General features: G+C 43.0%; 1 long non-coding RNA gene across 1 annotated transcript in view; it reads left to right on the plus strand.

The window, feature by feature from the left end:
* The window catches only part of LOC116686259 (uncharacterized), a 19,933-nt gene extending 11,291 nt beyond the window's left edge, over nt 1-8,642 (plus strand). Inside the window, exon 3 of the long non-coding RNA XR_004331202.1 lies at nt 8,573-8,642. This is a non-coding gene — a long non-coding RNA (uncharacterized LOC116686259). The remainder of the gene's footprint in view (nt 1-8,572) is intronic.
* The last annotated feature ends 6,375 nt before the right edge of the window (nt 8,643-15,017 follow it).

Consider the following 15,017-nt stretch of genomic DNA (forward strand, 5'->3'; position numbering starts at 1 on the left):
AGAGGGTTAACTTCTCCTGCTGCAGATGTCCCACCGTGGTCAGAAAGACTCTTTGTGTCACTACTCGCTCTGAAGATGATCACTGCCGCTCCAACACACACGCACGCACCAAAGTTATATATGTCTTTACAAAAGATCTGCTAGTAATCCACTTAGTAGATATATTTTATTCCTGGAAATCATTCATGGTTCGGATGAAAAGGTGATTAACCCTCTGAGGTCTGAAAGGCATTTTCACTGATCTATTTAAATTGACCTTTTTAAGGTATTTGCATATTAAAATGTTCTGAACAAACTCAGCTTTCTGTATTTTTCCAGAGCGATGTGTAGACATAATTTGACAGTAAAGCTGAAACGATGTTTGCTTTTGAAAGTTCCTCAAATCTCTATTGAAAACAAACCCTAACGTATGATGCATAGTATGAATTGTTTGGTGCTTGAAATGAGTTTACCAAAATCTTAGGTTCAAATTAGTAAATAAATGTTTGGAATTGCTGCACCACTGTGTCTTTTGTCCTCAGAGGGTTAATATAACGAACGAACGAACAAACAAATGCACACACACACACACACCTCACTTTTTTTTTTTTTTTTTAAACTTTTTATTTTCAAATATTTTCAAAAACAAAAGACATTCCCTGAGCCAAGAGCAATGAAACAATCGCTGAAATACTGATGTTGCATGTACATATTTCTGAATAAATGCCCCACAATAACCAGATCACCTGAACTTTGCATACCCTAAGAGAAAACTGCACACACACTCCACCATAATAACATAAGTACACAAACCCACACCCTCCTCCTCCCCTCCGGGTGCCCACACACAGGCCAAAATACAACACAAAGTTAACAAACAGCAACAAAATGAAAAAAAAAATACATATATAGTATACACACATATATGCATACATAAGCCTATCCTACATTCCATACAAAGAAAAAAATAAAAATAAATAAAAAATAAATACCGATGGCAGACAGATTGCAATTCATTATAATCACCACAGCCCAAACCACAAACCCAATATAATTTCACCAAATGCCATCTTGATTGAACTTGTCCACTTTGAGCTGTAAACATGCAGTCATTTTTTCCATCAATACACTTGTTCTACCCATTCTTCCACTCTGCTATAGATGGTGACAAAACTTGTTTCCACTTAGCCGTTATAGTTTTTTTAGCTACCAGTAGTAAAATGTGCAAAATATACTTTTGGTCTGCGTTGAAAAATCTGGTATTATACCTAGTAAATAAACAAAACATTTGAAGGTATTTCTCTGTTTATAATTGTCTCCATTTCTTCCCTAATTCCTTCCAGTACTCGCTGATAACAGGGCGGTCCCAGAGAATCTGCGTATGGTCGCCAGCCTTCCCGCACCGTCTCCACATAGAGCTGCTGAAGGTTTTTAAATCGAATTACTAACGGGTGTGAAAAATCTTAGTACAATTTTCCCAACGAATTCCTTCCACATTTGGCTGTTAATTCCTTTGTGACTGCCCTCGCACAATTTGTCCCATTGTTCATCCTCTATTATAGAATTGGATTCTAATTCCCAGTCTCCTTTCACATTATAGGTATTTTGGTAATTATTAGTTGAGAGAATTTTGTACAAATGTGAAACATGCTTCCGGGTTGGAAAGTTTTTTTCTGCAATGGTAATAAAATATTGTTCTATATCATTTTGATTTCTATTCAGTCTTTCGCGTTCCTTGTGACTTATAATGTAATGCCTAATTTGCAGATATCTATATAAATCCTTTGTGGGGAGAGAAACTGTTCCAGAAGTTGTGCAAAGGACTTTAAGCCAGCCCCATTGAATAATTGGTTTAGTATTTTAAGACCTTTAGCTGCCCATCTCTTAAAGCCTTGGTCCCCAATGGAAGGCAGAAAGTCTATATTGCCCACAATAGGCATAGCCCTGGAAACCGATCCTGTATCTCTAAGCATCTTTTTAACTTCTGTCCATATTTTTAAGGTGTGTCTGGTCCATTCACTCCCAATTTTCATTTTATTAACACCTCTGATGTCTAGGAAGGGAAGAGTAGATAATTGTATACCTTTAGTTTCACCTTGTTCTATTTGAAGCCATTTTGCCTCCTCGTCCCCTCCCATCCAAGTCACAATAGCTGATATCTGCGCTGCCCAATAATAGCATTTTAAGTTGGGTAAAGCTAAACCTCCCCCGTTTTTGGGTAGATTAAGTGTTTTTAGTTTGATTCTTGCTCTTTTTTGTTGCCAAATAAATTGAGATATTAATTTACTGAGCATAGCGAATTTTGAGGCTGGGACTCTTACTGGCAGAGGTTGAAACAAGAACAGAAGACGAGGAAGCAAGTTCATTCTAACAGTTTCCACTCTGCCCTATAGGGATAAAGGTAGGACCTCCCATCGGGACAAGTCAATTTAGATTTTCTTTATCAATTTGGTGTAATTAGCATCATACAGTTGTGTGGGCCTGGGTGTAAGAATTATCCCCAGGTACCTGAATCCTTGTTCTGACCAGTGAAAGGTCTCACTAAGTTGACTAGGTCGTAGTCCAGATGTCATTATTGCTTCAGACTTACTTTGGTTAATTTTGTATCCAGATATATCGCCATATTCCTTTAAGCAATGCATGAGTCTAGGGACTGATGTAAGAGGGTGTTTTATAAATAATAAGATATCATCAGCGAAGAGGGCAATTTTGTGAGCTGCCCCCTCCCCGTCCCTGATCCCTTGTATGCGGTCGTCCCGACGTATGGTCTCGGCCAGAGGTTCAATACTCAGGATGAACAAAATGGGGGACAACGAATCGCCCTGACGCACCCCTCGCTCCAGCTTGAAAAATTCTGAACAACACCCATTCACTCTAACCTTGGATTTGGAATTTTTATAGAGCAACGTTACCCAATTAACGAATGTTTCGCCAAAACCCATCTCAATTAGTGTGTGTTTAAGAAATTGCCAATCAACACGATCAAACGCTTTTTCGGCGTCTAAACCAAGAAGCATGGATGGTTGGATCTTTTGTCATCAATGATTGTAAATTTAGGGCTCTTCTTACATTGTTGGATCCCTGTCGACCCTGGATAAACCCAGTTTGATCTGGATTGATGAGTTTTTTTATATACTTTTGAATTCGAGTGGATATAATTGATGTCAATATTTTATAGTCCACGCAGAGAAGACTAATCGGACGGTAACTTGCACATTGCAGTGGATCTTTACCCTCTTTGTGCAGGACTGTGATGATCGCCTCAGACCAGGACTCCGGAGGGTTCCCTGAATTTAGGACATAATTATAAAGCTTGCATAGTATGGGTGTGAGATCATTACTAAAAACCTTGTAAAATCCTCCTGCAAACCCATCTGTTCCTGGTGTCTTGTTGTGTTTCAATTTACCAATAGTCTCTCTAATTTCTTCTTCTCTAATAGGCTCAACTAGACTTGAGGCTTCGTCTGTTGTGAGTTTAGCCATATTTACTGATTTAAAAAACGTTTGGATTTTGTCTTCTGTTGATTCCTGGTTTGGACTCTTTTATAACTGTTCATTAAATTTCGCAAAATTGTCCGATATTGTTTTTGGACTAGTTGCAATTGAATTACTATTAAGTTGCTTAATTTTTGGGATGATACGGCTCGCCTGAGCCTTTTTCAATTGAAACGCTAATAAACGGCTAGCCTTATTTCCAAATTCGTAGAATTTCCTGTCAATAAATCTGAGGGCTCCCTCTGCCCTATAAGTCAACAAATCATCCAACTTATTTCTATTTTCTTTAAGTTTGTCTAAAGGCTCTTTTTCCCCCTGCTGTTTGTGTTCACTTTCCAATCTTTTGATTTCATTCTCAATCTGAAGTTGTTTTTGCATCCTTTGTTTCTTTAATCTGGATCCTATGGAGATTATTTTGCCCCTTATTGTGGCTTTTGCTGCATCCCATAAGACGGAGGGTGAGACCATTCCATTGTCATTAAAAACAAAAATCCTTATGGCTGTCTGTATTTCCTCTCGAATAAGCGTATCTGTTAACATTGATACATTTAACCGCCAATACCGAAAACAAGGTTCCAAGTCCAAGTTAAGTTCCATTGTCACAGGGCTGTGATCCGAAATTGTAATTGACTCTATTGAACATTCTTTAACCTGATGAATATTCTTTTTTGTTATTAAGAAGTGATCTAATCTGGAGTAGCTGCCGTGTACCTGGGACATAAATGTGAAGTCTTTCTCCTTTGGATGGAGATAACGCCAAATGTAAATTAGTCCGAGTTCTGTCATCATAGTCGCTAGGCTTTTTGACATTCTACTTTGGGATTTGAATGTTGGGGGTAATTTATCTAATTTATTGCTAAGAACACAATTCATATCCCCACCCATAAGCAGTAAGCCCTCTCCCTTCTCCGCCAAAAGATTTGCGAGTTTTTTGAAGAAAAATGGGCAATCCTCGTTCGGGGCATACACATTGACGATACTCACTTTTCTCCCTGCAATGGTTCCCACTATCATAATATATCGTCCCTCTGGATCTTGGTATACTTTTTCACAATTAAAACAAACAGACTTATTAATCAAAATGGCTACCCCACGTTTTTTATTAATTCCATAAAAGCTGAAATATACTTGGTCTACCCATTCTCTTTTTAACTTTAGATTTTCCTTTTCCGTGAGATGTGTCTCTTGAAGCAAGGCTATCGCACAATGCATCTTCTTTAGTTGTGTCAGAATTTTCTTCCTCTTAATTGGGCTGTTTATACCTTTTATGTTATATGTTATTAGAGTCAATGATGTCATCATTAAAAGTAAGTTTAATAAACTGATTAATAAATTGCTGCTCCGTCTCTGAATACGTACCTCTCATACAGAAATATGAGGGCAATGTAACCTTTCTGTGACGTAATTGTAGTTAAACCTCTTGAATCAGGGGAAACACATAAAGAACACTTTGAACACATAACAGAACTTCCAAAAGTGCAGCCAGCCATTGTCCCTGAACTGTAACCATGCCTGACCCCCGATAGCATCAGGACAGAGAGTGGTGCGTTCTCTGCGACGTAGGGCACAACGTGTGCCGTCAAGACCAGTGTTACACTAGAATGCAACAAAGGTCTCAGAGTGTAGCTCACTCGTGTAAGTAAAACAGACTGCCTCCATTTTACCTTTTTCTTTCCTTATTTGTGACAACTTATCATGTTCTCAATTAACAGTTATACCTTCCGTCTTTTCTCGTCCTACTCCTACATGACTTTACGTTACCTTCAAACAGTTTTAACCTTTTATCTCCACCTGTCTTATCTTCATGCTCGCTCCTGTTCCATCATGGCCTTCAGATCTGCTACAGACAGCGTCCCGTCTCTCTGTCTCTTCGAGCTGGTGCTCCATCCGTCTGCTAGCCTTTCTTCAAGGCGCTCCCTTTCTCCGCGAGACACCTGGACACCCAACCTCTCCAAGGTGTCCGATGCCTCCATCAGCGAAGCAAAAGTGCTGTCTCCCGAGTCCATTTTAATCTTCAGGCGTGCTGGATACAGACACTTCGCCTGTACGCCCTTCTGTTTCAGCTGCTTGGTAACTGCATGCACTTTTGCCCATCTTCTTTGTAACTCTGGGGAATAATCTTGATCAAAGAAAATCCTCTTGTCTTGGAACGAGACCCGTCCTTGTCTCCACGCTTGCTGTAAAACCACATCTTTCACCGCTGCGTCCAGAAATCTCACGATTATTGAGCGAGGAGGCGCCGCTGGGTTTAACGGCTTGGACAGGAGCGACTTGTGCGCTCTCTCGATCCTTATGTCCAGATCTGGTGGCAGTGTCAGTACTTTAGGCAGTAAAGCTTTAACGAACTCAACCACATTCCCTTCTTCGCTTCCCTCTGGAATCTAGAAAATGCGTCGATTGTTTCTCCGTAACCTGTTTTGTAAGTCGTCACATGTGGCTGCTAGCTGTGATTCCCGCTGAAGCAGGTATCGCAGCACCCGGTGTTGCCTCCCATTTACCTCCTCAGCCGCACCCACACGGTCCTCCAGCTCGTCAATCCTCCTTGTGTGGTCATTCAGTTGTGTCTTTATTTCGGACACCGATGTCTCCAGGCGACCAAGTGTCTCCTTGGTTTGCTTATGGCCCTCGGCATTTTCCTGTCGCATCTTTCTCATCTCTTCCAGCATAGGCGTCTCGCCCGCTAGTTTATCATGTTTTTGGGTAACGTTAGCATCTGGTGGGTCCGAGCCTGAGCTAAAGCTGCTAGCTGGGCTTGGCGATCTTCGTTTTTTATCGTCAAATTCCTTGGAATTCGCCTGCTTGTTTCCCGATCTAGTCTTGAAGGCCACTCATTTTGTAGTCATGTATGTATAAATTAGAAGGTGTTTCTTGCTGAAGTTCGTTATTTTTCTAACTTACTCTTAACAGAGCCTAACGTTTAAGCTGTTTCTTCTACATGACGTCACCGGAAGCCCACACCTCATTTTAATCTCATCAGAGTTCTAGACATCTGGGTGCAGCATCGTAGGTGTCCTACAACAATGCTGCAAAACTGCATGATCAGTCATGTTTCACAATGTTCTCACCTGAACTCCCCTGTCCCTCTGAACACATGTACATGGAGAATGGTCCATAGTTGCCAATATGGCTTAGCATGTCTAAGACATTTACAGTCACCAATAATCACTTCATGTACATCAGACAACTCTATTTTACCTTGAAACTGACTGGCAACTGAATTATTGCCCTGTGGAATTTTATTTTCCCCAGGAAGTATTCGGATGAGTCACGTCCCTTTATATGCAACAAACATGACATAACATTTGAAGGGTACCAACAAATTTGGCACACATATACAACTTAGAAATAAATTTAAAAAATAACACTGCATGGTCAAACATAAGAGCCCGAGCAATCCATGGGCAGTAATTCTATGCCCTATAAGGGTATAACATATTTACACCAAGACAAACAAAGCCATTGGCTACAGTACTATCATACTTATAAATTTAACCAAAAAGATGTATGTCCTCCAAAAATGTGGGTGGTGTGTACATCCTGATCGATCCAGCTGGGGGATGCCTCCAGCTAGTCCGTTGATGTTCTGTTGACTAGAAAAACTGCTCATCAATGGATGTGAAGACATGCCTTCATTCATCAGAAACGTCAGGGACGCTCTGTAGGGAAGGAGAGACAGGTTGGCGATTTAGGTTGGTGTCGTTTGACAATCAGTATCAGATAATAACTGTGCAGTATGGGGAGTGACACGGCTAGAGCTAGGTTTATGTTACTGCCATGTTCCCGGGACAAGCTGCGTGATCCATATAATGACATCACCGCAGCTGGCCTTTCTTGTCACGGCAAGTGGTCGTGCACCTCCGTTTCAACATGGTCGGCTCTACAAACATCTGCATGACGATATGACCGAGGACCTTACCACACTGGGAAAGGAGAACCATTTATCGGAGAGGGTGGAACACCATGAGATGGTTTTCTCAAACTACAAACAGCTTCGTGAAACGAGTGTTAGAACAGTAAGAACTTAGCAAGGCGAACCTCAGATCGGCAGTCGGCTGCAGTACTTTATTTTTGGACACCCGCTCCCAGCCGCAGACCCTGTTAAACCACCCTCTTCCGCAAGATTTGGGTGAGTCCCACGTATCTCGGCATGCCAGACCTTCTCACAGCGCTGTGGAGGAAAGCTGTCTAGTCCATACAGCATTCCGGATGGTTGAAAAAAAAACGTGCTCTTGTTTATTCCATATCTTTAAACCATTAGCAATTGTCTCGGGCGGCGCCAAATGAACACAATGTCGGTGCCTCTGCTAATGGTTTCAGAAAGGACCTGGTCTGGTGGAACATGTGTGTTAGTTTTAGTCGTCAACAGAGCACTCTTTTGGACAGATAGTCTAGCTAGCTGTCTGGATCACCCTGCAGAGATCTGAGGACCAGGTAACCATAGTCCTCAGATTGGACAGATAGTCTAGCTAGCTGTCTGGATTTACCCTGCAGAGACCTGAGACCAGGTAACCATAGTCCTCAGATTGGACAGATAGTCTAGCTAGCTGTCTGTATTTACCCTGCAGAGATCTGAGGACCAGGTAACCATAGTCCTCAGATTGGACAGATATCTAGCTCACTGTCTTCACTCGAAGAAGTCATCCGTTCTTGGAGCTAAGCCACAGCGCTCTCTTTTCAGCAGTTAACTGTACACAATTAGGTTAATTCAAACACCAGACATGTGCCCACCGGATACATTGGTACAGGTTGGAGAATATTCAGGTGAATTTATTACAGACGGAATACTCGATGCACTACAAGCTTCGCCTGCTACGGTGACCAGTATCTCAGCCAGCGGTGTCGCTCATGCCACTAGCCGGTAAGGGTACATCGGGGCGGTGTGCTGGAAGCGGAAACGTGGACTCAGTGCAGAGATTCGAAGCTAGTAAAAAGCTAACGCTAGCGCCACCTGTCCGATCATTAGACAACAAGCTGGACGACATCCAACTTCAACAAACTCCACGCCAGTTCAGAGACTGGCGGTTTTTGTGAACAAGGCTGACCAACAGTGTACCGGACTATCCAGCTACGAGGCCTGCTCGCCTTCAGGTCAGACTAGTGAAGGTGGGCTGTGTTAACACGGACAGGTGCAGACATGGGGGGGCTTTTATCCAACTACTGCTCACCGGTGGTGCAGTTAGGGACTGTTACATGCCGACCATTCTACATTCAACCCACAGTCACAACGTGTTTACATCACTCCAAGCGCCAACTCTACCCATGTTTGCTGAACTTTACGGAGCCTATAATGTGTGCACACTAAATGTATCTGCCTGTGTCGTATGTCTTTTTTGTATAATGAGGTTTTTATGTATTTTACATGTGTAACACCACTTGAGCCACGTGAAAACACCCTGAGTGGAGTTGAATGCCCCCTGTTTGTCTATATCTTTAACCAGTAGGCGTGGCTTGGGAGTGGACTGGAGTGCAGCAACAGCAGTGCATTCTGGGATTTGGTGTCTTTCATCCACTGAGCCAAAACACATTTCTGCTTTTCTCGGCCTAGAAGGCACCATAAATTTTTTTTTTTTAAATTTAAAAACATGATTGACCCACTTTAAAGACATATTCATTCTTCCAATGGTGAAAATATCCTTTAACCATACTCCTAATAATCCACCGAGTTTACAACGTCGTCACAAGAAAGGAGGGACGGACACTTAGGGACATTCGGGCAAATTTCCAGGTCCCCGAGCAGTCTGGGAAATGAAACATTGTGGATAGAGATAGAAAATGAGGACTTTGCTAAACACAATTGGTGGACCAAAATGGTGACCTGAACCTTTAAACCCATTTCACTTACCTGACCCTGGATGTGGACAAACCATTTGGTAAGACATCTTCAGGAGTTCACTGCCACCATGGCTGACAGTGGAATTCATATTCACATCAAATGCCTGGATAACATAACAAAATGGGTTTTTGTAGTATTTTAGGTGTGGGAACAATAACAGGCCAGCAGAGACCATTTACAAAATACCTGAACCTGAAAGGATTCAAACGCAACTCTTTTACTCAAGGATACGGTGGCCCTAGAGCTCAACGCACTGACAATTAAGAACGCAATGCAAATAGACACAACACAAAAGATATTTTCAACACATTTGAAAAGACTACTGCAGTGTCCCCTCAAAACCCGCTGTACTGCGCAGTGTAGGGCCACAGCAGGTACAGAGAAATCCCGATTTGTAGATAGATAATCAACGTGACACATCAAACCACTTTATTTCCAGGTATGAAAAACTCCGAGGAATTAGCTTTGTATTGCTCACAATGTGCTTACTCATACAAAACAACCAATATCTCACACACATACACACACACAACACCACACACAACACACACACACACCACACTATATATATTGCAATGTGACAGCTCTGAAATAGAGGATGAGATGAATATTAAGTGGAACCAGTAAACAGATGATTAGAGACAGTGTTGCTGGGTTACTGCCAGGAATTGAACCTGACACTGAGGGTCAGAGGTCAGCTGTTCAGAGTGATGTAACCTGACACTGTGGGTCGAAACACTGTTCTCAGAGTGATGTACCTGGCCTGTGGGTCAAGTCAGCTGTTCAGAGTGATGTACCTGACACTGTGGGTCAGAATCAGCTGTTCAGAGTGAGGTAACCTGACACTGTGGGTCAGAAGTCAGCTGTTCAGAGTGATGTAACTGACACTGCGGTCAGAAGTCAGCTGTTCATCAGAGTGATGTAACCTGACACTGTGGGTCAGAAGTCCTGTTCATCAGAGTGATGTAACCTGACACTGTGGGTCCAGAAGTCGCTGTTCAGAGTGATGTAAGCCGACACTGTGGGTCGAGGTCAGCTGTTAAGTGATGTAAGCTGACACTGTGGGTCAGAAGTCAGCTGTTTAGAGTGATGTAACTGGCACTGTGGGTCAGAAGTCACTGTTCAAGAGTGATTAAGCTGACACTGTGGGTTTGAAGTCAGCTGTTCATCAGAGTGATGTAACCTGACACGGTCAGAAGTCAGCTGTTCATCAGAGTATGTAACCGACACGTGGGTAGAAGTCGCTGTTCAGAGTGATGTAAGCTGACACTGTGGGTCAGAAGTCAGTGTTTAGAGTTGATGTAACCTGGCACTGTGGGTCAGAAGTCATCTGTTCAGAGTGATGTAACCTGACACTGTGGGTTGAAGTCAGCGTTCATCAGAGTGATGTAACCTGACCCTGCCGGTCAAAGTCGCTGTTCATCAGTGATGTAACTGACACTGTGGGTCAGAAGTCAGCTGTTCAGAGTGATGTAAGCTGACACTGTGGGTCGAGTCAGCTGTTCAGAGTGATGTAAGCTGACACTGTGGGTCAGAGGTCAGCTGTTCAGAGTGATGTAAGCTGACACTGTGGGTCAGAGGTCAGCTGTTCAGAGTGATGTAAGCTGACACTGTGGGTAAGAAGTCAGCTGTTCAGAGTGATGTAACCTGACACTGCGGTCAGAAGTCAGCTGTTCATCAGAGTGATGTAACCTGACACTGTGGGTAAGAAGTCAGCTGTTCTGAGTTATGCAGCTGACACTGTGGTCAGAGGTCAGCTGTTCAGAGTGATGTAAACAACCTGCTTGAACAGGTTGTGTTGGGGGTTAGAGGGGTTTCCTGACTCTGGAAGAGTAGAAGTCATGAACGGAGGGCCGGTTGGCACGCTGATCTTTTCTGCAGCCCTAACTGTCCAATGTAGTCTTCTCTTGTCCTTTGGTGGCAGATCCAGACCAGACAGTGATGGACTTGCAGAGGACAGACTGGAGAAGTGGACCAGCCTCCTTGCAGATTGAGCTTCCTGAGCTGGAGCAGGAAGTACAGCCTTGCTGGGCCTTTTGATGATGGTGGCAGTGTTAAATGCGCTGCATTTAGAAAAAGCGCTGCATATGAGGAACACTCTACAAAGAGCTCAGTCAGCACAATGGAAACTGTTTCCAGGGGACATGAAAAGTCGATGCACAAGGCTGGGACACAGCGCTTCTTGTAGCCATTATTGGATTATGAACCAGCTAAAGTTAGTCTCGCATTGTCAGACCTATCTCCACAGCACTGTGGAGTAAGGTCTGGCTACACCACAGGTACATTCTAGATAGGAGATGGGGGGAATCAGATGCCTCCCGATATGATACATCACGAGATACTTATGCCACAATACAATATTACTGCAATTTAAAACTGGTGCATTATATTGCAATTTATAACCTTTTCTCCCACTTCTAAGTTTTCCCAATTTCAAATGACGTCCCAAGAGGAAACTTTAACATCTGTTTTATTAAAAAGAAGAATTTCTCTATTTGTTCATATCACTTCAATTGATTGTTGCAGAATGGACAACTGACCAATAGGATAATTAATATATATATATTATATAATATATATAATATATAATATATATTATATATATTAATAGATCCATCTGTGAGCCGTGGTATCGATACAGTATTGCCACTGAATATTGCGATACTATGCGTATTGATTTTTTCCCCACCCTATTAGGAGAGGGAAACAATCTCTGGTTGTTTGCGGGTGTTGTTTTTTTTAACTAGGGCTGTCTGAATATTCCTTCGAGGGGTAGGGATTGATTTTGGGATTCGACGAGCACAACAGACGAAGCTTTGAATATTCGCTGATGAAAAGCACCGAGGATTTTAACATCATGGTTCAACACTAAGCTGGACGCAGCACGCGTCGATGATGACGTTTCCTCATGACATCATGACTTAGTGTAAACCACACGCCGACTTTCTAAAGCCGAGTGGCGTGTTACCTGTAGCATTTTGAGCGCCGTATAAGCAGACTGGTTGGGTTTAGGAACCTGGGTGGTTTTTAACCCTCCACCACCCCGACAATCTATCCTTTTCACCCTCATCATACTCTTATGGCATAAATTCACACATACACGCGTGTAACGTAAGTCAATGGAGGCCAACGGCGTCGATAAACACGCTAAAAGCGAGTGTGCGTCTCGGTAACACGCCATTAGGGGGATAGGAATTGGCATGTCATCCATACGCCATTTCCTGAGGTCAGTCTAAAATGCTATTTGCGTGTTTTAGTTTGCAGCACATTGGACCCTCACGCCCCGTACCAGCACTAGGCCGACACAATCAAGGGCAGAACCTCTGTCCCACGTCGAAACCTTCCCAGCTTGTGTACCTTTCCAAAGCTGCATATGTGCTCGTACCACTTCCAACTGTGGACGTGATCCATTCAGGTCCTCGATCACCGAATGTTCATTGCGAGCAATGACCTTTACCCTAATGCAAAAAACAAAAAAGGGAGGAGTCCCAAAAATCAGTGCTCACGTCCTTTTAAAGCCATCATCTCTAAAGCTTGTTTGTGTTGCTTACACCAGACTGCGTAGGCTTCCGTCACTTCACGTATGTTCCAGGAGCAGCACCCTCGCCACAAGCCCCGGCCTGACAAACACAATTTGGAACTTATTATTTAGCAAAAAAGCACATTTCTTAAGATGGTTTCTACATTCCTGTTATGCTACTGGCTTCTGTTTAACCCACTGCTTCACATTTAAAGGTGGACCAGTCATGTCGTCACAGATACTGGATGTTTGTCACAAAGGCCGCCGAGCCTCGGATGACGCCCCTACAGACACCTGCACGACAGGAAGCACAGCAAGCTCTCCTCACACAAGTCCCTCTCACCAGATGGCAACTTACACATTTAATGGGTTTTACAAGCAAGGGCATAGATTGTGTTTTTTTTTTTGTTTTTGTTTTGGGGGGGGGGGGGGGGTGTCACACCACCACACACATTCTGCATTCGAATGCAACAACATATAAACTTACGGTACAATGTGTTTATTTATTAAAGGTTAGCCAATACTTAATCATCCCACAATGGGCAAATCATTCTCATGTACTGTTCAGCATATTCCAAACATGTTTTGGAATCATGTACCGCTCCATTACGAGACCTTGTTAAACCCATTAAATTGATTGAAAGACATGAAATCCATCATATTTTTACACTCTGTTGTGTTCTCATATTTTTGTTAAGTGAAAGTCTACCTGTGTAGATCTCCCCCTGAAAGAAAGAAAAAAAAATCCCCTTGTGTCCCCTTATGGGCGGGGCAAATCCCCAAAATCTACACCAGGCCAATTAATGCAACAGCGCATGCCTTGAAAGACAATTACCCAGCAACATATAGGCCCACACTTCTACTAAATGTTTATTTATATACATTCATTACACAGAAACCCATCGTGCTTTCCATTAATCTATATTTGCCCAATGCATGTACTGGTTGAGCTCCCAGTTGCAGATTGTAAAGGTCCTGTCACTCTCTCGAGAAGCAGACACAGCTGAGACACCGTCCACGGCAAAATCCCAAGAGTTGCCCTCTGTGGCGACACCGGGAGAAGAATACACATTACGTCTGCATGAATGCACCCATTTTCTTCAGACCCACATAGCATCTCACTTATGGACAGAAGCACCTGTGAACTCAGTGCTTTGTGGCCGAGCATCCCACCCGAGGGCTGACCGCAAGCTGTGGAAAAGCAAAAATGCTAACCATACTTAAAGGTCGTAGCTGTTTGTTTGGGGTCACTTCTAGATTTGCTAACTTACCTTGGTTACCACAAATGTCTTCAACACCGTCACACTGGCCGCTACAGGTATGTAGACTGAGGCCAGTACATGACAGTCAGGCTGGATGCACTGGAGAATAGAGCTAACTAGGCTAGCACTTCATTATGCAAGGCCAGCAGGTGTATCCAGTTACAGAATTACCCATGATGCAGTGCAGGACCAAAGACCATGGGCCGAGGACAGTTGTGAAACCATTTGCATGCAACATTTCTTAAGCAATTCCATTACTATTTGAATTCTTTTCATTGAGAAAACATTTAACAGTGAATAGGTGTTCCACCACTTTGATAAAACTTCTTTAATCTCTTCAATATATGTTACAATGACATCAGAGCAGAAATTGTTCATACCAAAGTGTGAGAGAAGAAGTTTGCCTGCGGTGCGTTCGATCTAGACTTGGTGGGAGATTCTGTTATACCAGTCCTGCACGGGGTGCCTGGGACTTCAACAGTTCAGTCCCTCAGTGACTCGTAATGACGGGTTGAATCTGATCTCATTAGTCGCCACAAAAACACGGCGCACATATACGACTGAAAATTGTTTTACTTTTTTTTTTGTTTCAGTGTACTAAGATATACTATTTTAGTACACTGAATCTACTAACCTATGTATTACTGCTTGTTTTTGTTCCAGTGAGAAGCTAAACAGAATTGTCGTCATGTTTCTGTAATTTCAACGTGCCTAATGTCGTTTCACTCTCCATCTGGTCACTGAAAAGATTTCCAACCATGCGGCAAAGTTTTGATTTTATCTTCCCATAAGAGATTTATGAGCCACGTCGTGACTGAAACGCGCGGTGCCCGGGGACAGCTAAGCACTACGTGGTACGCTGGTCCTGGACCAGGGCTGCCAAGGGGCCAGGTTTGACTGATGTCCCAACCTCAACGAAACCTGCTGG

Source organism: Etheostoma spectabile, unplaced genomic scaffold (assembly GCF_008692095.1).
Source record: "Etheostoma spectabile isolate EspeVRDwgs_2016 unplaced genomic scaffold, UIUC_Espe_1.0 scaffold340, whole genome shotgun sequence".
Classification (NCBI taxonomy): Eukaryota; Metazoa; Chordata; class Actinopteri; order Perciformes; family Percidae; genus Etheostoma; species Etheostoma spectabile.